At 62.8% G+C, this 19057-nt stretch overlaps 1 protein-coding gene across 4 annotated transcripts in view; it reads right to left on the reverse strand.

Moving 5' to 3' along the window:
* JPH3 (junctophilin 3) overlaps window positions 1–19057 on the reverse strand; it is a 159691-nt gene that overhangs the window by 10888 nt on the left and 129746 nt on the right. The window lies entirely within an intron of this gene.

A 19057-nucleotide genomic window follows, 5' to 3' on the forward strand; every position in this document is an offset into this window, starting at 1 on the left:
AGAACAGACGGGGACACTGAGGCACAGAAATACGGGCTTCCACACGCTTCAATGATCTGGCCTAATGATCCTAGTTCTCCAGCTCAAAAAGGTGCCAGGAGTCTCTGATAAGTGACTCAGGCCGCCACCTTCCTAGTGCATCTGCTTTGGGAAGGGGCTTGGAGGGGATGAACAGCATCCCCCCCTCCTGAATTCACATCCATCCGGCGCTGATGAATGTGACCTTATCTGGAAAAAAGGTCTTTGCAGATGTATTTAGCTCACACAAGGTCCTACTGGATTAGAGAGGCCCTGAGTCCCATGACTGGTGTCCCTATAAGAAGAGGGGCCCTGACCCACAGTGGAGGAGGCCACGTGAGGACAGAGGCGGAGACGGACGAATGGGGCCAGCAGATGCTGGAAGAGGCAAAAGGACCCCCCCACCCCTTCAGCCTTCAGAGGGAGCGTGGCCCTGTGACTCCAGGATTCAGACTCCGGCTGCCAGAGCTGGAGACACACTTCTGTTGTTTGGGCCTTGGTTAGAGCCGCCCTGGGACAGTACGTCAGGCCGGGGCACGTCCCGGGGGCGCCACTGTAGGGCTGTGGATGGAAGCGGTGGGGAGACACACGCATTTCTTGGGCCACACATGGGCTCGTCTTTTCACAAGTGGAGACCTGCTTTGGGCACATTGAGGAAGGCAGGCTCCGAACACGTCAGGTGTTACGAGGTTCTGAGCTGCCCAGGCCCCACAGAGTCCCAGGGCGGCCCTCGGGGACTCAGACCTCAGTGCGGAGGATGCCTCCGTGACACCAGGGTACCTGCCCTGTGCCGCGCCTTCCCCTCCCGCCCAGGACGTCCCCGTGTGGACAGAGAGGACACCAGCCCTGCCCTGGAGCTTACACTGTCTTCCTTCCCAGCAGCCTGCCAGGTGGAGCCCAGGGTTCCCAAGAGGCGACCGCGGACAGGTGACATCGGAGATGGCGTCCAGACGCCGCTGCCTGTTCCCTGTCTCTCCCACCACATGGCACACGGTTCACCCTTTCACAACGAGGGGCCTTTTAGCACATCCACAGAGCTGTGCGACCATCACCACAAATTCTTGGACATCCCCATCTCCTCCAAACCCCCGCCCCCATCAGCAGTCACCCCGCCCGCTGAGCCCTCCCCGGCCCCCGGCAGCCACCCTCTGCCTTCCGACCTTGGCCCCCTCCCGTGACCACGTGCCGTGTGGTCCGTCATCCGGCCTGCCAGGTGCCCCTGGTTCGAGGTCTTGCCCCATCCCACTCGCGGCTGTGTCCCCGGCCCTGGAGGACGGTGGCGGCGGCGGGAACAGACTGTGGTACGGAGGCGCGCTCGCCGGCACCCGGAATGAAGGCGTGTGTGCCCAGTGAGGCACCGGGGAAGCGGGGTCCGCTCTCAGACCCCGTGTGACAAAGCTGTGTTCCGGCAGCCACCGAGAGGCACGGACACCAAGCAGCTTTTGTCTTTCTCGGGCCTGGGAGGCTCTCAGCCTCTCAGAGGACATGTGCATAAGCTAAGGGCTGAGTTGTGTCCCCAAGAGACGTGCTGGGTCCTAACCTGGGTAGTGGTGCGTGTGACCACGTTTGGGAGGATGTGATGCAGTGAAGACCTGGTTGTCAAGGTCCCCCCCAGAGAGCAGACACCGGGAGAGTGGCCTCAGGAGGGGGAGAGCGGCCACACCGCCTGCCCGATGTCCAGCCCCGGGACCCAAGGCTCCCCACGCCCTGCAGCCCAGCGCCCATCCCCCTCACAGAAGAAACCAAGGCCCAGAGGAAGCCGAGCCAGCGTCCAAGCCCGATAGGCCCACTCCTGGCCTGCTCTGCACGTCTGCCCACGATGTGCCGTCCTGCAGCCCAGGGGTGCTCAGGGCCTCCCGAGCAGGACCACCGGCCGGTGCCCCAGCCTCGCCCACCTGCCCTGCCCCTTCAGTCGATGCCGCTGAACAGAGGTGGCAGCTCTTGCAAACCCACGTGACTTCCTCACCACCAGTCCGTGGCTCTGATAAACTATAAGCGGGGGGATGGTTTCCGGGCTGGGCTGGGAAGGAGCAGGGTCAGGGCTGGTGCCAGGGAGGGTAGGAGAGAGGAGGGGAGGGAAGGGGAGAGAAGCTGGCAGGGACCCAGTACGCGCCCGAGGGTTTTCAGGTGAGAGCGCAGCCACAGTACCACCCGGGAGCTGGTCGGAAATGCGGGTTCTCAGGCCCCACCAACCTGCAGAGTCACAGAAGCCCAGCTCAGAAAAGGCCACGCTGAGCCTCCAGTGTCCTTCGGGGGCGCCAGGCAGGTGGGGCTGCCCTGGGAGGAGACCGGAGACCCGCCCAGAGAGCCCCGGAGGGGCAGTTCCAGGCCTGGGCTTGAAGTCAGCCCTCTGCCTTCCCAGACACTTGGGCTGGTCACCAGGCCCCCCGTGGACCCCAGCCATGCTGCCAGCACCAGCCGGCCCGCAGGAGGCCCCGGAGGACCCACAAGCTGGGCGCTCACCGCCCTGCTCGGCAGCCCCGCCCACCGTGGGGAAGGGGGCTGTGGCCGCGAGCCGGCCTGGTCCCTCCCGGGGCCCGCGGAACTCTAGGCACAGAGCTGACCCCTACTCCCAGGGCTCAGGCCCCCCCCAGCCAAGGTTGGGCAGGGAGGGGGCGTCAGGAAGGACAGACAGGGAGGCCTTGGTTCCGGGCTCTGGCGACCCTGGGCTGCAGTCCCGGGGCCCATCCTTCCAACTGCCACCGGAACGTCCCTTCTTGGCAGAACCCTGCGGCTGCTTTATTTCGGGAACCACATGGGCAACCGCGCTGAGGGCAGTGCTCGGGCCGGAGCCGCTCCCACACGCCCTCCAGCGCAGACGGCACTGAGCAACCTCGCCGTTGGTGCAGGGGCCTCGGGCCACAGCCTGGGAGGCCCCCGCGTTTGCTGCCGCCCCAGGCAGCCGACCAGCTGAGCGCCGAGAGGTGCCAAGTCGGACGGCCCTCAGCACGCCCGTCCAAAGGGACCACTCGCCCGCCACCCCGTGCCCGCCCCCCCCACCCCGGCCAGGACGGGACACGCCCGCCGGAGGGTGAGCTGCCTGCCTGGGGCCCCACAGAAACGCAAACTCTCAGGCCCACCAGGCCCTGCCGAATCAGGGGTCCCCCTGCACCCCAGCCCTGATGAGGCTACCCTGTGGGCCCCGAAGCTTATGAGGCTGGGGGGCTTCTCAGGGACAGAGAATACAAAATGCCCGCGAGGATGTGCAGTCAAGGCTCAGCTCCTGGACCCGCCTCTGGGGCGGGAAGTCCCACAGGCTTGGGGCTCTCTGGAGAGGGGGTGCCTGACCCTGGGCCCCCGGCGTGCACCCCATGGGACGGGTCACCCCTGGCGCTCCCCGGCCGTTTTCCTGTGGACAGCTGGCCGTGAAGCCCGGCAGACAGGCCGGAGGCTCTCAGGTGTGTCCTCGGCTCTGAGCCTGTCTTTCCCGCCCTCCACCAGCCCCAGGAACTTCACACTGTAACTCCAGCAGCTCGGCCAACAGCTGGTGGCCAGGGAGTGCCCAGCATCCACATGCGGCGACCCGCAGCGATCCACGGGAGGCCACATGGCTGACGGGCAGCGCACCCAGCTCACCGTGACAGGTGGGAACGCTGAGACCAGAGACGGGAAAGGGCCCGGCTTTAAGCCACTCACACGCGTGCCCCACAGAGTCAGGCCTGTACTGGTGTTGGGGGCGCGGGAGAGAAGAAGGCCCAGCACTTGCCCCTGGGAGGCTCGGAGAGCAAGACGGGCCTTCACCACAACGCCGCTGGTTCTAACAGTTGCTGAGGGTGCATCCCCAGGGGCCACCACCAGGTCAGGGAGGGCTTCCTGGAGGAGGGGGACCGTGAGCTGGGATTTGAAGGCCAAGTAGGAGAGCAGTAAAGGTGAGTGGCGGATGGGGCATGTGGAAGGCCTGGGCGGGAATGGAGGCCACGGAGCCCCCAAGGACTTGAGCAGAGCAAGGGGCTGGGGCAGGCGCTGGAGCTCAGAGCCCTGTTCCTCCCGAGACCAGCAAGGGGCCTCTGAAGGGTCAAGGGCAGGGCGGGACCAGGGCTCAGAAGCATGCTGATTGGGCCCTCAGCTGCTGGGGGAGGGCAGGCTGGGGGGCAGAGGGGACGCAGGTGCCCACTGAAAGCTACAAACCCAGACGGGCCCGTATGGGCGGACGCTGTGCCCGTCACAGCCCCCAGCAGCGGAGGCAACATCACGCGCCGGCCTGAGCCGATCCACAGGAGGAAGCGGGGGGACTGGTGGGACTTCTAAGAACCGTTCAAGTCAGACAAGAACTCAAACAGGGCCAAACAGTATGAAAGGAAAGTCCCTTGTTGCAGTGATTTCAATGGGGTCTTCTACGGGGCCAGGAAATGGGGTGGGGGGGGCTTCTGTAGAGCCTGAGTCCCACCCAAGTCCCTGGAAAGCATGTGTCCTTTGGTCAGAATGACAGAGACCTGCAAAGCCAGAGAACATTCTAGATCAAACCACAGCAGCTGGTTTCTCTTTCCCCTGCCACGTCTCTCCCTACCCCCATTTTTTTTCCTATTAAAAATCCTCAAAGAAAGAAAAAAAGAAAACAACCCAGACTAATGAAGGACATGATGCCCTATGCGCCGGCGGGATCGAGCAAGGCTGACTCACAAAAGCACCAGACGCCAACGGGGGTCACGGAGCTGCCGTCACGGAGGGACAGCCGGCCACCAGCGCTCCGCACGCCAGCCCAGAAATGGCCTGTGCCTGACGCGGAGACCGTGCCCAGGGGGGCTGGGGGCCATGCCAGTGTCCTCCCCCGGCTCTGGGGGTCCAGAAGCCAGAATCGCGGGGCCGGGCTCCCCCGAGGGCTCCAGGGACGAGCCGCCCCTGCCTGGCCCCCAGCGCCGGTCGCCGCCACCCTCGCGCTCCTTGGCTTGCCGACACGCCAGCCCGATCTCTGCCTCCGGCTTCCCTGTCCCTCCCTTCCTCAGGACACTTGTCGTTACATTTAGGGCCCACGTCAGCTGGGATGACCTCATCTCAAGATCCTCAATTACCTCGCGGTTACCTCAGTCTAAAGCAGGGCAGTCTGAGGTTCCGCCGGACAGATCTGAGGTCCAGCGTCCCCCCTGCGACAGGGCGTGAGGGCCCCACCCTTCAGCACCCTCCGTCCCAGGCCAGACTCACCCCAGGAGGTAGTCCTGACCGCCCCTCCACCCCGCAGCCCCCCCCACCTTTGCTAGGATCGGGTTCTAGGAGCAGGAGCTGCGGAGTGCGCCAGCCACCGGCTACTTCCTCTGGGGCAGGTCCGGCCTCCGTGAGCCTCAGTTTACTCAGCTGTAGAGCGGGCGCAGTAAGGGGCCCTGCAGGAGGGACCTCTCCAGGGCATGAGGAGATAGAGCACAGGCCGCACACAGCCCGCCGCTTCTTGTTAGCGGCTATTTTGCGGGGTTTATTTTTTAGCAGCTTTTTCAAGATACAGTTGGTACACGGTAACACCCTCCTGCTCAGAGGGTACAATTCAGTGGTTTTTAGTGAACTTGGAGCTGTGCAGCCATCACCACAAGCTAATTTTATAACATCGCCCTTACGAGAAAGCTCACGGCCGTCAGCACTCGCTCCCGGCTCCTCCCGCCCCCAGACCTGCTCGTCTGCTTTGTGTTTTGGTTGCTGTGTCGAAAGCACTTCTCTCAGGCAGGAGCTGAGGGCCCGAGGGCTGGGGCCGCGGTGCCACCCTGGAGAGCCCCTGCCCGCCCTCCCGCAGCACCCGGCCGCCTCCCACCCGGCATCACGGAGCTCCTGGTTGAGGTCAAAGGAACTCTTTGCTATAAAAACAGACAAAACTCTAGAAAACCACCCTCCTGGAACAGCGCAGAAGACAGAAGCGGGCTCAAACACACCCCCAGACACAGAAGCCCCCTCCCCCCACGGCACTGCACGATCACCGCAGGCTGCCAGCCCCCCCCAGTCCCCACCACTGGGGAGAGTGGGTACTGGTGCGCTCATCGACCACATGCTGGCAGGGGGGACTCAAAGCACGAGGCAGGTCCTGCCCTGAGGAGGTGGCATGTCTGAGTGTGGACGGCTGGTGTGCACAGAACCACAGAGCAGTGGGCACCAACAGTGGCCTGGGGAGGGACACAGGCATCCCTGGGGTGGACCACGGGCATCCCTGAGCTGGAGGCAAGGAGGGGCTGGCCAGGCGAAGAGTTCCGGGATGAAGGAGCAGCAAGTGCAAAGGCCCAGGGGCAGGGGAGCGAGCAACAAGAGCATGTCAGAAAACAGGGAGTGAGGTGGGGAGAGAGTGGGTAATGGAACCAACCCTAAAGACGGCAGGTCTAAAACCTTCCCCTGTCTGGCTATTACGGCTGGATATATACATTTCTAAATTTACAAAAACAATATGAATTCTTTAAAAAAATTTTTCAAGTGTACAGAATGAATGTAAATTTCCCCTTCCAACAGTTTGCACACCTATTCAATGTCCCACAGGTAACTATTCTTAATTCTGGCGGACTCTCGTTCAGCTCAGGGCCCATGTGCTCAAAGGCACACACGTCTAATTTTTGAAATGTAAATGGCGCCGTAGTCTACATATGTTCTCCCCTTAGTTGTTTTTGCCCCTAATACGTCACCGACAGGTCTGCATACAAGCTCACGAGGGCTCTCTCTTGTCCCTGGTGCGAAACGTCGAGCCGCTCGGCCAGGCACCCCCCTCCCATCGCATGCAGCACAAACTTGGGACGCAGATGTTTGCATACCGCGTGCGCTAGGCTCTGCCTCTTGCCTTTTTGTTGTTGGGTTTTGTTTTTTTTAACCTAACGCCGTTTCTTGGAGATTGTTCCACACCAGCAAACACAGAGCTCTCTTGTTCTTTTTAATGGATTTCTTTTTTTTTTTTTTTTCCCTGAAATAAACTGAGCCTGGTCTGCTGATGGACATGGAGGCTGTTTTCTGCTGTGCGATTACAAATCACGGTCCCGGTGGTTTGGTTCTTCACACACGCGTCTGTCTTCACGGCTGCCTGTTTCCACACATCTGCTCTAATTTGGTGATTGTCAATTTTTAAAAAATCCTTCCCAAGCTGACAGGTAAAACACTGCGTGATTCCGTTGTTGTTCTAATGTGCATTTTAGTTCTTAAGAGCGAGGCTGGGTTTCTCCTGGTTAACGTGGAGGAGTTTATGAAGAAAGAGGGAGGCCGTCCCCCATTTCACAGGTGGGAACACGGAGGCTCCTGCAAGGAAGTCCCCCCCCCCCCCAGCACGATGACACCACACTGGCCACTTGCAGCGACCCGCAACCAGAATGCCTGTGGGGCCCCAGCCTTCCTGTTGGGGGGCTGGGGGGGGCTCGTCCTAGTTGCCATGGCAACCCAGAGGCGCCTCTCCCCAAGCACCCGCTTCTCCTAAGGAGCCGATTCTCCGACATCATTGTGCTCTTCTCCCCGCCGCCTCGCCGCCCCTCCCGGCCACGGTCTATCTTTAGACCGAGCGCCCCCTCTTCTCCTCCCTCGCCCCACACCCAAGCCCCCGCACACCAGGAATAGCAGGCGAACTGCCGCCCTGCGAGTAGCCTACATACCCATTGAGCAAGTGGAAAGATGGCTAATTCGGGTGCTGCGCTTCCATCACCGGCGGGTACACAGGCCACCTCTGCCTGTGACTGTGCAGGGACGGGGCTGGGGGGCGGGGGGCACCAGTGTGGCTGGGGGGGCTGGGGGGCAGGGGGAGGGGGGCAGGGTGATGGGGGACCGGAGGATGGGGGCAGGGAGATGGAGGGCGGGGGGAGGGAGCAGGGGAATGGGGGCAGGGAGATGGAAGGCAGGGGGAGGGGGCAGGGGGAGGGGGCAGGGGGATGGGGGCCAGGAGGATGGGGGCAGGGAGATGGAGGGTGGGGGGAGGGGGCAGAGGGATGGGGGCCAGGAGGATGGGGGCAGGGAGATGGAGGGCGGGAGGAGGGGGCAGGGAGATGGAGGGCGGGAGGAGAGGGCAAGGGGATGGGGGGCAGGAGGATGGGGGGCAGGGGATTGGGGGGCTGGGGGCTGGGGGCCGGGGGCATGGGGGCAGGAAGATGGAGGGTGGGGGGAGGGGGGCAGGGAGATGAAGGGCAGGGAGATGGAGGGCAGGAGGAGGGGGCAGGGGGATGGGAGGCAGGGGAATGGGGAGCCGGGGGTGGTGGCCAGGGGGGTGGGGGGGCAGGGTAATGGGGGTCAGGGAGATGGAGGGCGAGGGGAGGGGGCAGGGAAATGGGGTGCCGGGAGATGGGGGCCAGGGAGATGGAGAGCAGGGGGAGGGGGCAGGGGAATGGGGGGCTGGGGGATGGGGACCAGGAGGTGGGGGGCAGGGGAATGGTGGTCAGGGAGATGGAGGGTGAGGGGAAGGGGGCCGGGGAATGGTTGCCAGGGGGGTAGGGGCACCACTGTGGGCAGGGGTATGGGGGACAGGGGAATAGGGGCCAGGGGAATGGGGGGCAGGAAGATGGAGGGCGGGGAGGGGGCAGGGGAATGGGAGTCAGGGGAATGGGGGGCCGGGGGATGGGGGCCAGGGGGGTGGGGGACAGGGGAATGGGGCGCTGGGGGGCTGGGGGCAGGGGAATGGGGAGCCAGGGGAATGGGCGGCTGGGAGATGGGGGGCCGGGGGTTGGGGGGCAGAGGGATGAAGCGCAGGGGGATGAGGGGAGGGGGATGGGGGCAGGGAGGTGGGGGCAGGGGGTGGGGGGCTGGGCATGGGCATATCCTGAACGCATGAAGAGCTAACACACATGGTGGTGTCCTTCTCAGGCACGCTGGGCTGGGCTGGGCTGGGCTGGGCTGGGCTGGGCTGGCCCGCCCCACGGAACACATATTTACAGAAAACCCAGTTGGGGAAGCCATGCCCGGTCGTCTGCGGTTTGCCTACCTAGTGCCCTGCCCCAACCTGCTCTTGAAATGACACTCGGGCACATTCAGTTGGTAAAGGAACCCGTTTGGCCGTGATGTCTGGGCGCGCTCCCCAGGAACCTTGGCACGGCAACACCAGAGGGTGGGGGCACAGCACGGTCCGGCCTGGGGCTGCGTCCAGCGTCGCCAAGTCAACAGGGCAGCGAAGGGGATCACGCACTGGATGTGCCCACGGGGGGCCCAGTGCGAGTGACAAATGGGCCCTGCGGTCACTCTCCCCTCCCTGGGGCCTGCTGTCCCGGCCTCCAGGGGACAAGCAAACGGGAAGGCAAATCTCCACGCCCCGACATGCCTGGGCCTGACGGGGAACAAGGGGCCCCTGCCACGGAGCCCACCAAACGTGCTGTGACCCTGTCCGCTCAGGGTGGCCCCCAGTGCCAGGACCCCAAGGGGGCAGTGGGCACTGGTGGAACGTGGGCTCCCTCGCCCACACGACCTGGTCACCACTGCAGGATGCTGGAGGGGAGGCCGGGGGCAGGAGAGGTCAGGGGCTGGTGGCCCAGCACCTGTCCCATGGGAGCCAAGGCTCCAAGACTGCGGCTCGTGGCCCCATCAGACTTTATTTATTTTTAAAGATTTTACTTATTTATTTGAGAGAGAGAGACACAGCGAGAGAGGGAACAGAAGCAGGGGGAGCGGGAGAGGGAGAAGCAGGCAGGAAGAGGGAGAAGCAGGCTTCCCACCAAGCAGGAACCCAATGCAGGGCTCGATCCCAGGACCCTGGGATCATGACCCGAGCCGAAGGCAGACGCTCAATGACTGAGCCACCCAGGCGCCCCCCCACCCATCACACTATATTTAAACAACGCAGACACCGAGGCTAGAAGTTTCAAGATGGGCAGGCAGGGCACTGAACCCCAGAGCAGGGCCCCTGTGGGTGTGGGGCTGCAAGTGCGCTGTCCTCACGCCCACGAAACCCGCCCCCCTCATGACCGCCTCACTGCCCTCTGGTGACGTCATGCGGCCTCCGACTCAGGAAGGGCCAGGATTAATCCCCCCAGCCCGGCCAGACGATCTCTGACCAGGCGCTTCTCCTGGCAAGTCCTTCCTGCCTGGTCCTCTCCCCAGGCTGGGCGGGTCCCCTCCCTCTCCCCACCCTGCTTAGAAGCTCCCAGAGCCACGGAGGCTCGTACCTCCTAGCTTGTACTCCTAGTTAGTCCACAAGCTCCCGGAGGCCGTGCATCTAACCCCGGGCACCAGGTGCCAACATGGGCACTTGTCGAGCCGCTCAATCAATACACTTCTGCGGTTTTCCAGGAACATCTCCTTCCCCGACCCCGCTCCTCGGGAGCAGCACCGTGACCGTCCAGTGGAGGGCAGAGTCTGGTGCACGGCGGGCACTGAGATATCCACTCATGGACAGGACAGAACAGCAGAGGCAAAGGCGAGGACGAGGGCTGATGGGCGCTCACGGAGGATGCCGTTCGCATGGACAGACGCTCGCCTGGGGTCTGCCCTCCTGGGTCCTGGTACCCGGCCCAGTACTGCTCACGCAGCGAATCAACACGTTTGTTCACAGAATAAGCAAGGCCAGGCCCGAGGGGAGCCCTGGCGGCAGGATGCCATGGGGCCGTGCTCTGTGCTCCCACCTGCGCCCCCGTGGGTCTCCCCCGTGGGCCTGCTTCTCCCAGGGGCTCTGTGATGGGACAGATGGGGGCAAAGGCCATTTACAGGAGACACCCTCTTTCTAGCAGCCCGCCCTCCCCGGGCCTCCATCCCTGCTGCTGGGCCCCCCGCGGCAGTCACCCACCCGTGCCCGTCCAGACCCCTCCTCAGCCTCTCCCCCTTTCTGTGGGAGGGATGCCAGTCTCGGCCAGGGCCTCGGGCTTCTAGCCACCAGCTGCCCAAGGGGTGAGCTCCCCATCGCCGTGGCTCCATCTGTGGAAGGGCAGCGATGTTCTGGAGGCAGGCACGTGGGCTGGCCCAGCGGCAGCCCCCAGGCGGCCAGGGAGGTGGCTGGCTTCCACCCCAGCCAGACACATAGGACGGGGGACCCAGGGAGTCCGCACACACGGCCCCGCAGGAGGGCCGCGCTGCTGCTGCTGTTGTCGTGGCCACGGCCAGCGCGCATCCAGCCCGGCCTCCCCTCCCCCGACCCGGGTGGCGCTCAGCCACCCCGCAGCCAGGCTGGAGCTTCCACCCTCGGCGGCAGACCACCAACACCCTGCCCTTCCCACACGGCCCCCGTCCGGGCACCCGTTGCTGCGGTCACAGCTGAGCAGTCGGGGCTCACTGTCCGCTTGGCCTCCGTTTCCCCATCTGTAGAATGGGAAAACAATGCTGCCTGCTTCCCAGGGTCACTGTGACTGTCGGGAGCGGCACCACAGGGCACACTCTTCTGAACGTCAAACATGGATGGGCATCCCAGCTTTGCACCTGCCGGCTCTGCATCTACCCTGCAGGAGGCGAGGGGGGCGCCGCCCAGTGGCCCGGGGTCAGGGGTCAACAATGCGATCTGACTTCAGAGCAGGGGACGGAGTCATGAGGACCTGCCTTCCAGCTAGGCACAGAACATTCTAGAGAGCAAAGAAGGCACTCTGTGAGAGTGGCCTCATCAAAGGAGGGGGACGTGGCCTGCCAGGTGCCAGCCGGGCTCGGTGGAAACAAGGGGGGCGGGACCCAGGGCAGATGGGAGGAAGGGGGCAGTTTTAGGTACCAAGCATCCCTGTCCCTCCCAGCTCCTGCTTTCCGGACCCTCGAACCCCGAGCTTGTGGGGAAGGGGTGCTGAGAGCATTGGTGATGAGTGGCTGACCCCAAGATGCTGACCCCAGATGCTCACAGGACACCGTTCGTGGGGCGCCTCGGCCCCACCAGAGTCTGCAGGCGTCTGTGTCCCACAGGCCCCGCCCTGGGACTGGCCTATCGGGGAGAAACCAAAGCCTCTGTCAGTCCCTTCTGGGTCGCCCACTGGAGCCAGCCCCTGAGAGAAAAGAGCAGGCTTCCCCAGGCAGCCAACCCTCGTAGGGTCCTGGCTCAAGGGGCCCGGCTTGGCGCCCTGGGTGCCCACCCTGCAGAAGGTTCTAGTGGGGCACTCCGCAGAGGGCCAGGGGGGCGGGCTTGCTACCTCCCGTCCCCATGTCCAGGGAACGAGGGGCTTGGAGCTGGGGAGGAGCGGGCTGCTGGCTCAGGGCCTCGGTCTCCCCCCGTGGGCAGAGTGGATCATGACGCCCCTCTCACTAGCATGACAGCTGTAAGGGCGTGTGGCCAGCCCTGGGGCTTGACGTCCTGCCAGCAGCCGCCCCGGGAGCCGCTCCCTCAGGGACAGCCGTGCATCGGCAAGGCGGCCCAGGGGGCACAGGCCGGTCCAGCAGCAGAGACCGGGGCACTGTGAGCCACCTGCAGGGACCAGTCTCTGCCCCGCTTTCGCAGGGATGCTGGTTCGGCCCTCCTCGTGCCCTCAGGTGGCGGCACCCAGCCAGACACCTGAGGGCAGGGGGGGAAGGAAGCCCAGGACTTCAGCTGCGCACCTGCAGGTCTGTCTCCTCATCTGAGTGTGGGGACAGTGACGTCACGGGCGAGTCACACCCATGACAGCTGGGACAGGGCAAGCACTGGGCGCGGCCAGACGACCGACCGTCAGCGGACAGGCAGGGGCTGCGCAGCCAGGTGGGGAGGTGGGATGCGGCCCCGGAGCAGATGCGGGGGGCAGACACGGGTCTGCGCGGAGCGGGTCGCACCTGCGGATGACCCTGTGCCAGGACCACTCTCCCGTCACCGTCCTGGAGCTGGGCCTGCACCCCGAAGAGTGGGCCGGGAAGCACCAGAAATCTAAATATCCGTCCAAGTGTTTCATCGTTACACATATGAACTGAAACAGTGGAGTCTGGAGAAGACCAGCAATCAAGTCAGCAGAGACTACAGCTCTGAAGGCCCCCAGGGAGGTGCCGGGAAGTGTGAGGTCTCCCCGCAGACTGCCCGAACCCCATTTGGGGCTCTCTCCTCACCAGCCACCCGGGGAGGCCCAGCGAAGCCAGCAGCTCCGTAGACGTAGAGGCACCAGGCGCCACAGCCCTCGCCTCGCCTCCACCTGCCCCCACTCCCTGCTGCACCCCCAGACGCCCTCAGAGCTGGAGAGCGAGTGGGGTTCGGGCCCCCGGGGAGGTAAGAGCTTTAAGCTCTAGATTCTTCAGCATTTCCTGAAATCAAGGGCATTCCCTCCCGTAAACACAGTGCGGTCAGTGCTAGGACACGGCACACATGTTCCTAAAAATCACCCCGCCGTGGGGATCTCCCGACATAGCCCGCAGCGCTCACGGGGGAAACTCAAGCACCCCAGAGGTGACGCGTCCGCAGGGAGCCTGATAAGACGGTAGCCCGGCCTCGCGTGCGTTTGGGGGTCAAACGCATAAGCACCGCGGTAAACACGGCCTGGCCTGGCTCGCCGGGATCGCGGCCGCAGGGGGCTGGTGGTGGCGGCAGGGGCCGGCTGTCAAGCTCGGGGTGCGCCCCGTCCCTGCTCAGTGCGGCGGCTGCCCGTCCGCCCTGTGTTTACGTGTTTCAACACGTGATTTATGTTATATTCTCATTCCTCCCTAATCTGGAGCAGACAACGCATCAGAACTTGCCACCTGGAAACCGTCCCATCACCTGCTCTGCAGACCGGCTCACACCTCACCTCATGGTCCCCCGCATTCCCAGCGCACAACGTGTCAGCGAGGCCGGTGAGCGCCGCCAGGCTGGGAGCTTGGCAGTGCCAGACTGGTGGGCCCCCAACATTGTTGCAAAGGGCCCGGGCTCGTCCCTGCAGGCGAGAGCAGAGCTGCGGTGGGTCACGGGGCTGCCGTGAGGGTGGATCTCAGAGGGAGACCCGAGAAGGCCACTGGGCCCTTAGTGGGTGGCAGGTGATGAAGGTCAGAACAACATTTTTAATTAGAGGAAAATGAGGAAGAACCACCAGCCAACCGTGGGAGATAGCGTGCCCCTCACCCCAAACCATCAGCAAGGCTTGGCGGACACGCAGCCGTAAGCCAGGACTGACCATGGAGGGGCCGGGGCTCCCTTTCCCCTGGTCTCCTGCTCAGAGCACCTGATAGGACCCTGACCCAAAACAAACACCCTGAACATAAGCCAGGACACCAGTGTCCAAGTCCACCAAAAACAGCCAAAACCCAGGTCTGTTGGTGGACGGTCCCAGGAAATCAGACACGAATCCAGCAAAATCGGGTGGTGGGGGAAAAAAATCCAGCTGTCCTTTTGGTTTCAGGGCTGCCCTGAGTCTGCTGCCAACAGAAACAATGGGCCTGCTGGTTCTCGGGGGTCCCCCAAGGTCAGCGGGGCATCTCCCAGGCCAGGCAGCACCCACAGCCAGCCTTGCCCACACGCACCTCTCACAACAGGGCCGCGCTGTCCCAGCGATGCAGGGTGGCGGGCCCAGAGACGTGGGGAAGCTCGGAGTCGGCGGGCTTCCCTGTGCCCAAGGTAGGCAGGCGAGGGCCCCCTTGGGATGGTTTTCGATACGGGAGCCACAGCTCCTGGGGCCACCAAGAAGACCCATTATTTGGAAATATTACTTACAAATCACATCTGAGCGCCAGGCACGTGCTATGCCTCTCAATGAACACCTGAAACGAGCCATGTTCTTGGCCTATGCGGCCCCATGACCCAGTGGTGCTTCATGGCCCGAAGCTCCCGCCACCGGGGCCAGAACGCCCAGCTACGAAAACACCCAAGTTTCGTGGAGGCTAGTGCAAGGGCAGATGGGATCCCTTCCCGTCCGAGCTGGTCGTGGGCCCGGGGCACTCCGGGGGCGAGGGGCACATTCCCCAGACACCAGCCCTCACCCCAGCTGCCCCCGACAGCCTGACCCCCAGAAGGCCAGTCCACACTCGGGGCCGAGGCCTCGCTCCCTCCAACGAGGATCCACTGTTGCCCACAGACGGCGGGCCCGGAAAATGGGTGGTCAGCACAATCACGGCCCCAAGACGTCCATGCCCTGGAACCTGGGTGTCCCCTCTCACAGCGGAAGGATCCCGTAGGTGTGCTTTAGTTAGGGATCTGGAGGTGGGAAAATTTTCTGGACTGCCCAGGGGGACTTCATGTCCCCGCAAGGTCCCTGGCGGACGGGAGGGAGGCGGGAGGGTCAGAGTGAGAGGACGGATAGGGCCGCAGAGGTTGGAGAGTGAGCCCGGTGACCAAGCGGAGCTGCTGGCTGGGAGGGCTGAGGAGGGGCCACAATCCATGGGATGCGGCGCCCCTGGAAGCCGGAAAAGGCAGTCAGGGGATGCTCCCGGCGCCCCTAGAAGGAACCAGCCCAGCTCACGGCTGATGTAGGCTTCAGATCCCTGGAACCACAAGATAATAAACATGTTTCAAGCCACCGATTTTTCCGTTTGTGCGGCATCCGTAGGCCACCATAGGAGGGCCCAGAGCGTCCGGAGCTGCAGCCCCACTGGGGGCAGGGGCATGAGGACCCCCCAGTTCCTGTCTCCTGCTCCGTGCCTGGCACTGTACCAAGCCCTGCCAGATCAGTGCTGTTGTCCTGTCTAACAGATGGGAAAACTGAGGCTCAGAGAAGCGAGGATGGGTTGCACGAAATCCCACAGACATGTCCCAGGAGGACACAGGATTCCCCGCAGACGTGTCCCTCCAGCTTTACGTGGGCTCGTCATTTAGTGCCCAGGATGCCGTGTGGGGTGGGCGCTCTTGTCCACCTCATAGACAAGGACAGTGTGGCTCAGCGAGGGGAGGGGTGAGAGCTGCGTGTCCGGGAAGAGGCGGCTGCGGGGAGGCTGGAGACCCACCGGGGAGGGTGGATCTTCCCCTTTGAGGCTGCTGTCTGCAGCGGGGACGCGGGTGTGGATGGTTCTGGCAGCGTGGCCCGGGGCACCACGGGACAGCAGCTGGGGCCGTGGTGCCCGGTTCTGCCTGAGCACAAGCTGACGTCACAGACCCTTTGGGGTCCTGGGCACAAGGGGAGGGCAGACCCGATCGGCTGGGCCCCCTCAGGCACGGGGTCCTGGGCGAGTCTCGGGCACCCCCAGACGTCCCACTCGGGCTCACGCGTCTGCCCTCCCCACGGATGTCCGTCCGCCTGTGGGAGCATCACAGCCTGTGCTGGGGGAAGGCCCGCTGCCCCGAAACAGGCTCCGGGAGCCCTACTGGGAGGGCGGTCCCACTAACGAGACACACAGCCTGGGGGCAGGCCGGTCACTAGCAACCCTACACACAGGGAGACCGAGTCTCAGACAGGTGATGGCACTCCGCTTGCTCCCCAACCTCTGCTGCCTTGTCCCATCTGTGGTCTCCTGTCCCCACTCTGACCCTCCTGCCTTCTCCAATAAGGACCTTGTGGAGTAGTGAGTGGACATCCAGGGCCTGAGCTTCCTCCCACCTGCAAGGCCCAGGAAGCCTTCTCCAAAGCAGAGAGGGGCAGCCTAGAGCGGGGAAGGGTGGGGGCCAGCACCCTGACTTCTCACTCAGCCCGCACTGGTTCACACCTATGGTGGGCGGTGGGACAGGGTGAGGGTGGGGGGACACGGCGCTGCCCTTAAGAATGTTCACAGACCAGGAGGGGTCCAGAAGGAGTGGTGCCTGGGCCCCAGTTAAGGACGGCAGGTGGGGCGTGCAGCCAGAGGGCATGGCTGCAGGGCGAGTGCCCCGGATGGGCAGCGTGGCGGGAGGAACGCCAGAGCTCGGGGGGTCTTGCTGGTGGGAAGCACCAAAGGTTCTAAGCTGGTCCCACAGTGAAGTCTGCCCTTTGGGAATGGATTCTGGCCACAGAGAAGGGGAGTGGGTGAGGCTCCAGAGAAGGGACCGGGGTAGGTGGCCTGAGGAGGGGCTCCTGCAGGGCCCGGTCAGGGTGAGTCAGGGAGAGGAGGTGCCTGGCTGGGCCTGGGTTTCCCGCCTGCCCCGCTGGGTGCGTGACGGAGATTTAACACAAGCTGAGCAAAGTGCTACCAGCGCACGCCTGTTAGGACGGCCACCATCAGAAAACCAGAAGGTGGCGAGTGTTGGCGAGAACGCAGAGGAAGTGGAGCCCGGTGCCCTGTCGGCAGGAACAAAGGATGGTGCAGCTGCTGTGGGAAATAGCCCTGCGGTTCCTCAAGGACTGGAGCCGAGAACCACTGTGTGGTCCAGCGGTCCCGCTTCTGGGCACAGTCCAATGAGTGTGGAGAGCAGGGTCTCCAAGAGGAAGCCATATACACCTGTCCACGGCAGCACTGTCCACAGCAGCCACAGGGTGGAAGCAACCTGAGTGTCCTTCGAGGGATGGTGGGCAAACCACACATGGCCCATCCCTATGGCAGAAGGACTCCTCAGCCATGAAAAGGCCAGAAACCCTGACACCTGCTAGAGCCGGAGGGACCCCGAGGACATCGTGCCCAGTGAGAGAAGCCCATCACAGCAGGACAGGCACTGTACGATCCCACGGATGTTCAAATGTCCACAGATGTCCCACGGATGTCCACAGATGTCCCACGGATGTCCATATGTCCATGGATGTCCACATGTCCATGGATGTTCCACAGATGTCCCATGGATGTCCACATGTCCACAGATGTCTCACGGATGTCCACGGATGTCCACAGATGTCCCACGGATGTCCACATGTCCATGGATGTTCCACAGATGTCCACAGATGTCCCATGGATGTCCACATGTCCACGGATGTCTCACGGATGTCCCACAGATGTCTGTGAATGTCCACATGTCCGCGGATGTCCACGGATGTCACACGGATGTCTACATGTCCATGGATGTCCCACGGATGTCCACAGATGTCCACATGTCTGCGGATGTCCACAGATGTCCCATGGATGTCCACATGTCCACGGATGTCTCACGGATGTCCCACAGATGTCCACGAATGTCCACATGTCCGTGGATGTCCACAGATGCCCCATGGATGTCCATAGATGTCCCACGGATGTCTACATCTCCGTGGATGTCCCACGGATATCCCACAGATGTCCCATGGATGTCCACAGATGTCCACATGTCCGCAGATGTCCACATGTCCATGGATGTCCCACGGATGTCCCATGGATGTCCGCGAATGTCCACATGTCCGCGGATGTCCACAGATGTCCCATGGATGTCCACAGATGTCCCATGGATGTCCACATGTCCATGGATGTCCACATGTCCATGGATGTCCCACGGATGTCCGCGAATGTCCACATGTCTGCGGATGTCCACAGATGTCCCATGGATGTCCATATGTCCACGGATGTCTCACAGATGTCCCACAGATGTCCGCGACTGTCCATATGTCCGTGGATGTCCACATATGCCCCACTGATGTCCATAGATGTCCCACGGATGTCTACATATCTGTGGATGTTCCACGGATATCCCACGGATATCCACAGATGTCCACATGTCCGCGGATGTCCACAGATGTCCCATGGATGTCCACATGTCCATGGATATCCCACGGATGTCCGCAAATGTCCACATGTCCGCGGATGTCCACAGATGTCCCATGGATGTCCACATGTCCATGGATGTCCCACAGATGTCCGCGGATGTCCACAGATGTCCCATGGATGTCCACATGTCCATGGATGTCCTACGGATGTCCGCGAATGTCTACATGTCCGCGGATGTCCACAGATGCCCCATGGATGTCCATAGATGTCCCACAGATGTCTACATGTCCATGGATGTCCACAGATGTCCACAGATGTCCCATGGATGTCCACAGATGTCCCATGGATGTCCACATGTCCATGGATGTCCCACGGATGTCCATGGATGTCCACATGTCCGCAGATGTCCACAGATGTCCCATGGATGTCCACATGTCCATGGATGTCCCATGGATGTCCACGGATGTCCACATGTCCGTGGATGTCCACAAATGTCCCATGGATGTCCACATGTCCATGGATATCCCACGGATGTCCCACAGATGTCCGCGAATGTCCACATGTCCGCAGATGTCCACAGATGTCCCATGGATGTCCACAGATGTCCCATGGATGTCCACATGTCCATGGATGTCCCACGGATGTCCCATAGATGTCCACGGATGTCCCACAGATGTCCACGGATGTCCAGATGTCCCATGGATGTCCACAAATGTCCCATGGATGTCCACATGTCCACGGATGTCCCACGGATGTCCCACGGAGTCCACATGTCCGTGGATGTCCACAGATGTCCCATGGATGTCCACATGTCCATGAATATCCCACGGATGTC

This window comes from Mirounga angustirostris, unplaced genomic scaffold, assembly GCF_029215605.1.
Source record: "Mirounga angustirostris isolate CCGP_5_RB_7025 unplaced genomic scaffold, mMirAng1.0.hap1 SCAF_16, whole genome shotgun sequence".
Classification (NCBI taxonomy): Eukaryota; Metazoa; Chordata; class Mammalia; order Carnivora; family Phocidae; genus Mirounga; species Mirounga angustirostris.